The 15069-nt window shown below is 41.6% G+C and overlaps 1 pseudogene; it reads right to left on the bottom strand.

The window, feature by feature from the left end:
* The window catches only part of LOC117494929, a 53753-nt pseudogene extending 39085 nt beyond the window's left edge, over positions 1-14668 (bottom strand).
* Between the last annotated feature and the right edge of the window lie 401 nt (positions 14669-15069).

Raw genomic sequence — 15069 nt, 5'->3', positions numbered from 1 at the left:
TTGTAGAGCCTGTGACGCAATGATGTGGCCTTTTTTTTTTTTACGGAAAATATACTCTGCTTACTTAAGGATTTTTTCACGGTTGCGGCCTGCAGACTAAAGAGATCCTTCCTGACTTCACCACAAGCGTCGGCAAGGATTTTTTCCTAAGCCCATAAACATTTCTCTCTGTAGCATGTTCTTTAGAGTTGATGTTAAAAGTGAAAGAACGAGAGGAATGCACCAGAGGAATGAGCCATCACAACTGTCAGCTAACAGCTCTGTTATTACCTCTGACGTTGTGAACTTTCACCCCTCACTGTATGCCGTTTTGGTGATTTATAGCTGAAATATGTCAAGATGTATAAGTTAAACTGGGTTAGAAGAGGCAACTGTAGGCCTTTTGATAGACTATTTTAAAGGTCCCATGTCATGGCCATTTCTACTGATCATAATTCCATTGTTGAGGTATACTAAAATAAATGTATATTGTGCAATTTTCCAAACTCACATTGGTTTCTCATACAGCATCTCTGTATAGTATGTGTAAGTAAGTAAGTAAGTAAAGCTTTATTTATATAGCACCCTTCACAACACGAATGTACAAAGTGCTTTACAGTACAGTACACAATTCACAGTACAACTAAAATGTAGAATAAAAGGCATAAAACAACAGCAGGTAATACATAGGATAAAACATACGATAAAACACCAATAAAAGACAGCTACTAACTCACCTCCTCCGATGCCCCAAAGGCCTGACGGAAGAGGTGGGTCTTTAACTGCCCCCTAAAAATCTCTACTGAGGCAGAGGCTCTTAGTGTCTGGGGGAGTTTGTTCCAGAGCCTTGGGGCCACCACCTCAAAGGCACGGTCCCCCTTGGTTTTTAGCCTGGTTCGCGGCACCCTTAGGAGGCCTTGCTCAGAGGACCTCAGGGCCCGAGTTGTGCTATGAGGGAGGATCAGGTCATTAATGTAGGCTGGGGCTTGGCCATGGACAGCTCTATAAGTGAAGACCAAAACCTTGAATTGGGTTCTGAGATGGACAGGGAGCCAGTGCAGGGCAGAAAGGATCGGAGTGATGTGGCATGTTTTTTTGGACCGAGTGAGTAATCTGGCTGCAGCATTTTGGACCTGTTGTAACCGGTTTATTGATGTTTTGTTGAGGCAGGAGAACAGAGCATTACAGTAATCCAGCCGGGATGAAATAAAGGCATGAATAGCCATCTCCATTTCTGTGTTTGATAGAACCCCCCTGAGCTTGGCAATGTTTCGGAGATGGAAAAAAACAGGTACGGGTCAGAAGTTTTATGTGTTTGTCTAGTAGCATAGACTGATCGAAAGTTACACCAAGGTTTTTTATGTTTGCCCTTATGTTACCACTGAAAGAACCCAGGTGGCTTGCTATCTTAGAGGCAATGTTATCAGCCGCTAAGATCAAGACTTCGGTTTTTGAAGCATTGAGCTGTAGGAAGTTGCTTGACATCCAATCCTCAATTGCAGACAGACATGTGATGAGAGTGTTTACAATTTCCATTTTGACGGGTTTGAAAGAGATGTATATCTGGATATCATCTGCATAACAGTGATATGAGACACCCTTGAATTGGCTAATTATGCAGCCCAATGGGAGCATGTACAGGGCAAAAAGAAGGGGGGCTAAAACAGAACCCTGGGGCAGGCCGCAGGATAGGGGAGTGCTGTCTGATGAGAACGGGCCCACCGCCACGGAGAAACTTCTCCCACTGAGGTACGAGGCAAACCACTGGAGGGCAGACCCTGAGATGCCTACCCACTCCCTGAGTCTATCTAGCATGATGGCGTGGTCCACTGTGTCAAACGCTGCACTCAGGTCCAACAACACCAGAACCACGCAATCACCTGCATCCGATGCCATCATGATGTCATTGGAGACCCTGAGGAGAGCTGATTCTGTGGAGTGGTGTTTTCTGAAACCTGATTGGAATTTGTCATGGATTTTATTATCATTCAGAAATGTATTGAGTTGGTTAGCAACAACTTTTTCTAAAACTTTTGACACAAATGGGAGCTTTGAGATGGGCCTGTAATTATTCGGGAGGGAGGGATCTAGATTGGGTTTTTTGAGAATGGGCTGAACAACCGCCTGCTTAAAGAATGATGGGACGGAGCCGGAGACAATGGAGATGTTTATAATGTGGAGCAGGGGTGGAGCGACACACGAAAAAACTTCTTTTAGCATAGACGTTGGTAAGGCATCCAGAGGGCTTGAGGAAGATTTCATAGTGCTCACTACAGCGGTCAGGTCGGCTATAGTGATGCAGGAGAAATGACTCAGCGTGGCCTGCCTAACTGGACAGATAGGGAGGGGGGAGTGGGAGGGGTTGATGCTCGACCTCACGTCAGCCACCTTGTTTATAAAACAGGTGAGAAAACGGTCGCAGTCGTCGTTTGAATAAATAGGAACTGAGGGGGTGGACGGGTTTACAATGGTATTTATGGTTTTAAATAGTACTCTGGGGTTGTGCTTACTAGAGGAGATGAGGTTAGAAAAATAGGTTGCCCGGGCGTTTTTGACCAAATTGTTATAATCGCAGTAAAGGTCCTTCAGATGGAGACGGTGTACCTGAAGGTTAGTGGTTTTCCACAGCCGCTCAACTTTGCGACAATGCCGTCTCAGTATACGGGTGTCCTCTGTTAACCAGGGGGATGTGTTTACAGCCAGGGAGCTGCGTGTCACCATGGGAGCGACGTCATCTAAAATGGCGGAGCAGTGTGTATTGAAAGCATTGACTAAACAATCAACGTCATCAACATGCGACACCAAAACATTGTTGTCGAAAGCGGTTACAAATTTCTCAACCGCTGCGCCATTTAAAATACTCAAGGTTTTTACTCGCTTCCCCTGAACATAAGCGTTATCCAACGACATGACAAATAGTACGGCTTTATGGTCGGAAATAGATAGGTCTTCGATACAGACATTGCTGATATTTAGGCCAATTGTGAACACGAGGTCCAATGTGTTACCTTTGTCATGCGTTGGACCAAACACATGTTGACAGAAGTTAAAAGATTCGGTGACATTAAGGAAATCACAGGCAAATTTGTCTGAGCAGTCATTTACATGAATGTTAAAATCCCCGCACAGAAGAACTCTTTCATAGCGGATGATGGAGGTTAGTAAGTCACCAAGATCGGATAAAAAAGAGCTATTCTTGCCTGGAGGGCAATGGTGTATTCACTCTCTGTCCTAAACGGCTTGTTGGAGCTCCTTGTCAGCCCAACAGCCAGAAGTCCTGAAGATTTGAAGCTCATTCAAAGGGTTTGTAAGAATATTACTGGAGTAGGAAACAAAAGAAAGACATTTCTGCTAAAAAAGTAGTTTTTCTTTTATTAATTTAAGAAGAAATAAGAAAATTCCTTGAACTGCAGATTATTTATACAAATAAAACCTGTTATGGCCGTTTGCGAGATAGAGATCCATGAATATTAAGAATGGAAAAGCTAAATATTTCGTTCGCAGCCATCTTGAATTTTTCTAAGCATTGCCTTGACACACCCAAAAGGCCACTTCACTGTTGCCAGGGTAACACCTCATATCAGCGTATTCCGGAACCTTGAGTGATGTCATTGCGCTATTGGCTTTGAAATTCCCTTCAACATTCCAACCAGAGTTTGCAAATAGGACTAAAACAAATTATTCTTTTCACTCTACACAGACTTGGCGATCGGTCGACACGTACAGCACAGCTAGAATTTAGGACCAAAACATACCTTTTTTCCCCATTAGGATTCCAGTATACTGTCTATCTTACGATGTCTTCTTCAGAAAGCATGGCCTCCTGTGTATGGGATACCAATAGCGACTACGATAACATTAGTAAGGCGCTAGAAGCTATCAACGGAAAGTTAAAGTCCTGCGATCTTGAAGCTAACAGTATAAAGAACAAGTTGAACAGCTTTCCGTCTTTGGGGGAGAGATATGACAGCATGCAGGCAGCGGATCAAACTGCAAGGCAAAGATTAGCTTTCATTCAGAAAGAGGTTAAGTCGCTCAGAGAAAGGATCTTAAATAACAGCGATGTTGAAGTCCAGTTTAAAAATACCTTGGAGCGAACTGCCTCAATGCACGCTCTATGTGAAAAACTAAGTGTAAAAAGCGTTGCCCTGCAAAAAAAGCTGGAGGAAATCGACGTGATGAAAGCACAACAGGAAGCTGAATTAGCGAGGCAAACACAGCTCCGAAAAGAAATTGAAGGGATGCAGGCAGCTCTCATCAATTCTAATGCTTCGGAGGAAACAAAAAAAACACTAATACGGGTAACAGCGGAAACTCAATTTGAAAATAACGTCCTGAGTAGAGAACTTTTACAACTTAAGGAAAGACAAACTATTTTCAAGGTCCTGGATGACAAATACAACCAAGCAAAGGGAGAGAAACAGGACATTTGCCTGAAGAACCATACTTTACGACAGGACATTGAGAAAATGCACAAAGAGCTTGAGAACGAGATTGTAATCCAAGAGATGTTGGACGGAATGAACGCCTCAAAGGAAGAAGAGGGGCGTCAAAATGAGGCCTTACAGATAGAAAAGATCCAACTTGAAAAGAGGCTTCTGCGAGTCGAAGGTTTGAAGGAATCATACAATCTCACCAACGCTGAGGCCGACACCACCCTCCAGCAAAATGAGGCTTTGCGAGAAAATATCAAAGATTTATGCCAAGAGCTTCAAAAGGAAAATGCCGCACAGGAGAAATTGGACGAAATGAAAAAATCAAAACAAGCCATGTGTCTTCAAAATGACACCCTGCAACAGGAAGCCTCAACGCTCAAAGAGAAGCTCCAGGTTTTGGAAGATTTAGAAGAGTCTTATAAGGAAGAACTAGTTCAGAAAAAGGCCTTCTCGCAAAAGAATAACCTTTTGCGGAATGGGATTGAGGATTTGACGAAAGCAGTCCAACATAAACAAGGTTTGCGCGAAGAATACGAGGCGATGAGAACATCTATAGATGCCATGAGCAGCGAGAAAGACACCCTGCAACAACAACTCGAGGATGTTAACAAACAAAATCTTAAGATCTTGGAGGACTTGCACGGAGAAGCATCCGACCGTGTGTATCTACTGCAGGAGGAAAATGTATCTTTGCAAGAGAGCATCAATGACATCAACGAGCAGATCAGGATGAGACTACACTTTAAGGGAGAGTTTGAACAATTGGAAGCCTCTGAGGAACCCCTCCAGGCAGAGAAAAGCGCGCTGAGTAAAACTCTCGCTGAAGTCCAGGAAAAATTTCTAAGTCAATCTGATTGGCAGCAAAAATACATAATTCAGAAGGGGCTGACGGACACCCTGAAGACAGAGATTGAAAAGACAGTGGAGGACATCACGTTTTTTCAAGGCCAGCTCAGAAGTCAGGATGAGTTTAAAGCTCAGTACAAATTCATGAAGACATTGAAAAAAGTAGCCTCAAAGCAGAATAACAACCTGCGCAAACATCTGAACAACGTGCAGAAAAAGTGTGGAAGCGAACACACTCTGCAGGAGAAGATCAGCGCCGTTCAGGAAGAAACCAGGACTCTCCAAAGCCAGAATCAGGAGCAACAAGACCAGATCAATACTTTGACAGACAAGCTCGGTTTGTACGACTCCCTGAGAGCCGGAAACAGCGCCACGACACAGGAGGGGGAGAACCTTCTGAAAGACCTCCAAGAGATCACAAAGGGAGTGAAGAGAAGAGCCCGGGAGGCAAGGAGATGAGGCAGCAAATAACAGCAGGTCCTCATCTTTAGCTATTAGTGTCAGGAAAGGGTTAACACCGGGAGCTCCGGATTTTTCCCGAACTTACCAATTTTCTTAATTTGGTAATGTCAAAAAAATGTACTTTCTTAAGTTGTTAATTATTTTCTTTATCATGTAATAGTTGTTGCCAGCATAGTGAACCTAGTGGTGAAAGCGTATAAATGTCCGGTACGGGTCCCAAGCATAGAAACTGCCATCTATGCTAACTTGCATTATGTTAAAAGTGACTTGGCTGATTTGGAACATTTTGGAGTGGGTTGGGCGTTATTGAGGATGCTGAATCCATTTCTGACATTTTCAGGATCAAGTTTGAACTAGAAAGTGGCATTAAAGAATCTTTTTTGGAGGGAGGGGGGATAAAGAAGTAAGAAGGGGGTGAGGAAGATGAACAGGTGGTTTCAGCGGGTGGTGTCACTTATCTTCTTCTCTAAGTAGTCATCAAAATAGCAAGGGAGGAAGGAGCTGAGGGACAGGGGGGATCAAGAAGGGGGGAGAATATTGAGTGAATTGTTTTTAATGTGTAATGTGTCATTGTGTACTTTGAAAGGTGCTTCGAAATAAAATGTATTACTATTATTAATATTAATATCATGTTTAAGACTTTTGTGAAACTTGGCTTAACACATTATTTTAAGAAAATAATTTGGAATCACGTGTGAAAAAAATAAAAGCAAAAATATATACCCAACATTTTGACTCATTTTTGAGAATTGTCTGCACACAGGAAATGAGCCGGTATCACAGATGTGAAAACATATTAAAATACATATTAACATCATAATTCTGTTATTATTTATTTTATTAGCACTACTACCCGGCATCTACATGACCCCACATATGATTATTGTCACTATGTAGAATATCATAATGCACATTTAGTTAAATTAGTTGGTATCAGTTACAAATAAGAAATACAGATAAGCCTGTATGGTATTTTGCTTCATATTTTACTGAGTTTTTTCTTTGATCTTTATTGTCAGCTTAAATCTGATTCAGTCTTTACTTAGATGTCAAAAGATGACACATCTATTCTTTACATTTTGTCAAGCTACAGAAGTCGCTGCGCTTTTAAACTACCTAAAAATACATCTTAACATGTCTCAGTTTTAACCCACATTGTCTGTAGTCTGGTTTATAAATATTGTAAGTTCCTGTATCCCGGAGGTCAGTGGTTTAATCTTTTGTCATTTCTTTAATTGAGCTCAAAGACACATTTTTTTGAAAAAGCATTTTGACCTGCAAATAACCAAAACCATGTGTACACACACACATGCAGTCTCACACACACTCTGGTTTGGTCTGTGACCTCTGTCTGGACGCGGTTTACCGGATTACATTCTTATTCTTTTACATTCTAGGCCCAAAAAAAAAAAGATTATGTACTCGAAAGTGTCTGTGTGCTTTTTGTGGACATAAATTGTGTTAATTCCACCTGAATGTTAGCAGGCCGGCAGCTCAAAAAACACTTTATTTAATGAAGTTCATCTGACAGCCAGGACCACAAAGCCTGTGCAGCGGCGCGGCTTTGTCCCGGCATGACTCGTTAAAAAAGCCACCGGTAGTGCAGACTCAACATTATAAGCGTAACCTCGACAACGAGGGCTTTTTAGTGGGAACAACCTGAAACAGAAGGTCACTCACTCTTCCGCTCTCCTCTTTACTGCGTTCCTTTTCACATGTCACACCCAGACACGGCATGTTTCAGGCGGTTCATGCAGAGACATGGCGAAAACATTTACAAAGTTGAACACATTTCAAAGCTGGTAGACATTACAATTAAAGGGGCCACATTATGTTCCTTTCCAGGTTCATATTTTCATTTTGTGTCTCTACTGGGACATGTCTCCATGCTTTAATGTTCAAAAAGCTCTTTATTTTTCAACTCTTTTCACCCTCTGTCTGAAACCAGAGCCCAGTCTGCTCTGATTGGTTAGCTGGCCGGCTCTGCTGTGGTTGATCAACTGCTTAGAGATGTCCCGCCCCTTAGCCTATCAAGTACAATGTGTTGGAGCGCAAGCCAATAACTATGTTACTGAAGTAAACAAAGGAGTCCAATGGAGGCATTTCAGAAAGTCTGGAGGGAACCTTGGGATGTGACTAAATGAAATGTTACTCTAATTGAGAAAATACTATCTTTCAGTCATAATAACACGACAAGCCTGCGAGTCTTATCTTCTGCTCGGGGGAACCATTCTGACAGTTGCGTGAACTCTCATGCAGTAATTTGTAGTTTAATGACCTTGAATACACGCTGCAAAATGTCTGTTTAAATTGAGTTCCCCACCAATAGAAACATGAGTGTTATATAGTGATGTCACTATGCTGCAGTCCAATGGAGGCGTTTCAGGATCAGAAATGTGTTCAGCGAGGTCTAGAGGCAGCACCACCTTCTTCTAAAAGGACACATACATGCCATGTCGAAATTGGCCCTAAAGAAAAAATTGTTACGTGCAAATGAACACATTATGTAAATAAAAGCCTTTACTTTTAGCCTATCATTTATTCCAGGATCCATAGCATAGAGGGAAATATGCAGCAAAAAAGCTCCACGTAGCTTCCCTGTAATTTGAACTATGGTTGCATAAGAAACTACGCTCACATTTTCTGAGAGATAAGATACCTCTTATCCCTCATATGAACAAATAAAATGGATTCATTGTTTGAACTGGAGGTGAAGTTGGGTGCGTTTGTTCCTGTTCAGCCTGTTTCACTGACGTTGAAAACAAGTAAACAGCCTCAGGTGGTCACCTTTCTTCCTGCAGGCAACCTCATTAGTGATTGACAGCCTGACTCTACTGTATGTTTGTGTTGTGTCATTGAAATGATTCTGCTAACTCTCTTGTCAGTGCACATGAAGAGAGGTGCACTCTGGATGACCTGAACACATGGTGCATGGCCATAAATGGGGACAAAAGTTCAGTGTATGTTGCACAGATTGCCCTGCTACTTAATCCAGCTCTGGATTTATATGTGTATGTTCAAGATGTTGAAACAACAGATGCAGATCCACCCCAACAACCATACAAATTGTGCCCAGAGCAGCTTTAGGGTCTTGTTGTTTTTGTCCCGAACATATTTGTGTGCCCAGTTTTTAATCCCCGAACACAACGCCCGCAGATGGATCAATTCCTGCAGCTGTAAGCGGCATAATGCAGCTTTAAGGCTGCAGGATGTGCCGGCTCTCTCGCAAGTGTTTTTAATGTAACCCTCCATCGCTGACAATCAAAGGAGGGGCAAGGTGAAAGGTGGAGAGGGATTTAGAGGTGATTCTCTGGGGAACATTAACGTCAGACTCCTACACATCCATACCGACTCTGAGCAGCCATGCGTGCAACTGGCTGCCTCGCCTCACACACGTAATGTAATCAAAGCTCTGCTCTGAAAGTATCTGTAGCTTCTCATCCAACACACACACGGAGAACCACACCAGTGGTTAAAGCACACTTACTACAAATTATGTGTGTCTTTGAAACAGGATGTTTTTGCTTTGTTGTTGACTTGTTTTCCGAAAAAAACATGTCATGGTTCCAGTTTTACAAATGTGTGTTTCTTTAAATAATATTGAGGTTTGGACAAAATAAACATTTTCAAGGTCACAGTTGCATCATGGGAGATGTAGGAGCCAGTGTTTTGGGGAGTTTGAGCAAGAAAGACTCAACTTTGAAAATGTAATATATTTTTTTCTAACTGTCTCTTGGGTTTGCCAATTTTACGGCGAAAAATATCAACTTAATCTTTCTGTTTTTCAAATAAGAATATTTACATAAATACAATATATTATAAAAGATATTACTGTAAAAAACATGTGAAGTTATTTGCGGCAATTTCCAAAGAAACAAACTTTGAAGTAAAAATAGAAAATATTTCTGACCCAAATGTTATGGATTGTTTTAATGGATAAAACTGTGTCAGAAGACCATATATTGTTTTACATGAATTCAGTCTTTGGAATGTAATCTAATTTTTCAGTAAAACGGAAGGGTTGTTACCAAAAACTGGGGCCAGACGAAGTCACACAGTGGAGAATAACAAATGTTTTGGAACAACAACAAAAGACGTGCCAGAAAATCTTTAAAAAGCATTCGGCCTCATGGTCTGACTATAAAGATCGAGACGGATGTAAAGTTTGTAGGGATTCATTTAAGTTTACAGACTTCCTTTAAGGTTTAACTCAATATAGAAATACAACCTAACAAGAAGTAACAACAAATGTCACACAGTGTATTTCAGGACTCTGGTCCCTGGAGGGATCTGGTTTTAATTCCTCACACTCTCTCTCTCTCTCTCTCTCTCTCTCTCTCTCTCTAACTCCTAGCTATCTATCTATCTCTCTGCATCGTCTCTTCTACGGAAAGTCTCATCTCTCCACACTAAACTAAACTCACCACTCACACTCACCCCACACTCACCTCACACAACAACACACACACACACACACACACCACACTCACACACACACACACACACACCAAAACACACACACACACACACACACACACACACACACACAGCAGCTATAGGCTTATCTGAATCAGAAAAAAACTTATTTTTTTTCCTTCTGTGTCAAATGGTCAGTGGAAAACGGTGCTCATGTTGTCTTCACCCTGAAGGAGCAGGACAGGACCACATGCAGAGGAGACACCATGGGACACACGGAGAGACATTTTACTCAAGCACTGCCGTGGTCAAGGTCTTGAAAGAGTGGTTAGGTAAAGGGGTTGCTTTCTAAGATTAAACTATTACTTTTATAATCCTTAGCTGCAACGCATAAGCCTTGACTAACTACTGTAGGACGTCAGATCAGCATGTGATTGGTTGATGCTTTTATACCGGGTGCAAAAACTCACCTGCGTCTCTATTTACTGCATATTCACGATCTGTGTGAAAGTATTATGACAGAAAAATATATATTTACCTGCTAATTGATTACAAGCAAAAAAAGGTCCCTGTTTTGTAAATCACTAAGAGGTATATCATTACATTTTTAGAGGCCAAGATTGTTTAAACAGCAAGAAAGAAAGATAAATATGAAAATCAGGTCTAAAACAAGACTGTTTCCGAAAAGTGTAAAGTTTATTTTTTGGGTAACAATTGAACCCAATGACATTGTTTACAGCAGATGTAATTCATTCAATGCATTTCTGCAAAGTCAACCCAACCATCAGATATCTTTAATTTCAATATCCCTCTCAGAAATGTAAAAAAGCCTCCAAACTTTCCTTTGTGGGTGAATAAAAATATCTTTATGTAAATACACACCGATATTATTTTAACATATGGAAATGTTTTTCATTCCGTATGAAAATGTGTGTCTGAACCATAGACCGTATATATAAAGGTCTGAACGCAGCTATTGTTGATTGTTTGATACCGAGGATCTTCATTGCAGACGTCAGTGTGTTTCCCACCCCTCCATCTGCTCCAGACCTGAATATAATCCAGATTAATACACACAAACCCCCCCCACCCTGCTGACTCACACACACACACACACACACACACACACACACACACACACACACACACACACACACACACACACACACACACACACACACACACACACACACACACACACACACACACACACACCACACACACACACACACACACACACACACACACACACACACACACACACACACACACAGGCGTTCATTATATTGCCAACATAGGGAGATAAAATTAAATGGGTGTCAGCACACCGAGTTCTACTCTATTTCAAATCATTATTATTCACACAAACTCAAAAACACACACACTGGTGTTCCCACACAGTGCTTTAATCTGGGTCAGTGTTGGTGATTTTGGGATTGACACATCCATTGTATTGTTGACCCAGTGCCCATCGTCACATCATCACACCACCGTGTACGCATCATCAGCGTGGGACGAGGGCTGATTTTTGTCGGGAGGACGTGTGAGCAAGCAGATTACATCTAAATGAAATGAGGTGTGCCTGTGTTTGTATATGTGTGTGAGGGCTTGTATTGCTGTCTTTGTGAGGACCATTGCTGCCAGTTTCAAGAAATTGTACAAACACATTTCTGTGTTGTCTCACTATTACAAACGCACATAAAAGGTTAAGGTTAGGTAAGGACAATGTTACATCATAACATTCACAACCTTACCTATTGATCTTAGTTAAACCCACTACACAATGTATGGAGATGGGGTTTAAATCTGATTTATTTTTGTAAAATATAAATACATAAATGTAAAATATAGTATAGTAAAATATTTTAGGTCAAGGTAAGAATTAGGTTTATTTGAAAAGGGCCCTATAATGCTAATTTTCATGTGCATATGTTGTGCCTCTACTGTGACATGTCTCCATGCTTTAATGTTCAAAAAGCTCTTTATTTGTCTCATACTGCCTGTAGAAAAAGTTGTAAAGGTGCTCGAATTTAAGGGGTTGTATATTTGTGTGTGTGTCTGACCTCCAAAGCCTGGTCTCATCGCAAAGTCGTGCTCCTCGATCCTCAACAGCTGTTCAGTTTTTATCAGCAATGTTTTGGTGCTGTCCTGCCTCTTCAGCTTGTGGTCAATACGCCTGTGGAGACAAATATATCACACACACACACGTGCGTGCACACACACACACACACACACACACACACACACACACACACACACACACACACACCACACACACACACACACACACACACACACACACACAGACACACACACACACACACACACACACACACACACACACACACACACACACACACACACACACACACACACACACACACACACACACACACACACACACACACACACACACACACACACACACACACACACACACACACACACACACACACACACCTGTGTTTAGTGATTACCTGGGTTATTGAAGCTGTCATTACATGTTATGATGAGGGAAAATACAGTTTGTGGTTCGTGTCTTTGTCCCCTCTCCCGCCCTGCACCTTGCTCTCATCCTGCCAACAACATAACCTTAATCAAAGGCGTGGTACGCTCCGTGAACATGGACACGTGTGTTTTAAAGCGTTTCATTATTTTCCAAAACAATCCTCAGTGCTATTTCAGGACACATAAAAGCAGCTGCTGGGAGAATAACACTGTGATGCAGATAAGAAGACCTTTACACAGTCCTTTCTTCAATAACCTTCAGGATGCACGAGTAATTATCATTTATTGATAGTTTATTTGATATAATAAAAGTCTCAGGTGACATTTTAGTAATTTAAATAGAAGTCATCTTATCCCAAGGTCAACTTTCTTACAGCCACCACTTGGAGCCATTGAGATAGTTTAGTTATCACGTCACCTTTGTATGTACTGTGTGTTAAATAATAACAGGTGGTTGTATATCACAGGAGATGGGAACATCTGTCTCTGATCAAGGATGGAACGACAGAGGAAGTAGACTTCAAACCCCTTATAAAAGGTCAGGAACAAGCCTTGGAGCAAGATCTAAAAGTGACGTCACAGCATGTGTTCTCATAACTGTATGGCAAGAAATGCAAAGTTCACATCGACTTCTCGACAGTGTGTGAGTGTTTTTAAGTGATGACATCCTCAGACATCGTAAAATAAACACAGTGTTGACCTAAATACACCGTAAAATTCTATATATGTCTGACATTCAACTGGGGAAACCCCGACAAGACGACATTCAGGATGCAAAAGGTGTAATTACGGACTGCCTCTCAGCCTTGAGCTGTGTCTGTGTCTGTGTGTGTGTGTGTGTGTGTGTGTGTGTGTGTGTGTGTGTGTGTGTGTGTGTGTCTGTGTGTGTGTGTGTGTGTGTGTGTGTGTGTGTCTGCTTTTAAAAAGGGTAAACATACACACACGTGCAGTACAAAGGTGAGTGCACAATTGGAAATGAGATAAAAGCTTTTAGACACTTTGAAAGTCAAACACCTTGACACCCACACACAAATACACACACAGATTTAGCTTGAAATCGGATCACTGATATTATTCATTAACACAACTCCTGAGAGAACAGAAGCTGCATTCATTCCTTCTTTCCAACAGGAGCGCCAGGAAAGTGTTTTTTTTATCCTATTAGATAAATAAAACGTGTTTCAGGAGCACAATCATGGCTGAATGATGGATTATTTTAAACTTGCAGAGGGTTTTCCGCTGCTGTGAGCAATACCATTATTGAATTCAAAGAATAAGGTCACTTCTTAAAATAAAAAGAAATCCAACTACTGTAGAAGTGTTTTAGTTCATTTGTGGTTTTTATGTGAAACGGGGAAGTGAAAGTAAACAAACCATGGGAACCTGGTGACACATTCGTTAGAAATCACAGCTTCCTACCAAACCACAGAAAATGCTGTACACTGTGGACAAGCACTAATTTGGCTGCTAATAGCTAATGCTAAACTACAAAGGTGTTTAGAATATGACACAACTTCAGAATCTTGAAAATATAAATTCTGTAACATTGTTCAATTACTATGCTGGCTGACACAATTGTCGTTCCCGAACTGTTGGACGTTCCTTACATGAATATACAAAAGTGTGCTTATATTGAAATCATAATCAGATGATTTTCGTTTTTGTGACAGTTGAAATAGTTTTTATGAAATCAATCATTTTTTTTACAAACAGAAGAAGAAAGAGATATCATGTTTCTGAGGTGATAATATGTCAGTGTTGGGTAAACAGCTCGTTGCGCTGCCCCCTAGTGGCCAACAAATGAAGGTGTAAGACGCATACAAATTACAAAGCTAATCATGCACGTCTCAGTAAGTGAGGAAACGTGTGGGATTTGTGTCTTACCCTCCAAATTTGAACTTGCTGTTCTCCCCGAGGAAGACCTCCTTGTTCTTCCTGCGTCCAGAGTTGCGACCCGCTGTCACCATGGAAACAAGGCTTGCGGCTGCCAGAGCGAGGCAAGTTAGTACGTCCAGCTTCATGTTTCATAGGTTTCCCCGCCACCATGAACAAGAGGCCAGCATCTCCTCCGTCCACACACACCTCCCTGCAGACTAACGCTGGAGGTCAGGGTCAAACATCCCACTGCGGCAGGAAGTATCCTCAACCGGAGAGCTGCCGAACGATGAGAAGACTTCAAAACAAGCCGAATACATGAGGGAAATGAATCTTAAATGCATGCATATGTAACTGTATCTCTGCAGCCTCTCAGCCTCCAGCTCAACATCCCGGCTGCGATGAACTCCACGACTCTTTCCCTCCGGCTTCATTCAGACCGCCTCTCGCTCTGTCCGTCTGTCTCTATCTGCGTTGTCGGCGTTTTTGTGGATCTTTCTATCTCTGATTAAAATCGATATGAATCTATTCCTCGCGGTGATAGAGG

This window comes from Trematomus bernacchii, unplaced genomic scaffold (assembly GCF_902827165.1).
Source record: "Trematomus bernacchii unplaced genomic scaffold, fTreBer1.1, whole genome shotgun sequence".
Classification (NCBI taxonomy): Eukaryota; Metazoa; Chordata; class Actinopteri; order Perciformes; family Nototheniidae; genus Trematomus; species Trematomus bernacchii.
This window is presented reverse-complemented; position numbering and strand designations above follow the sequence as displayed.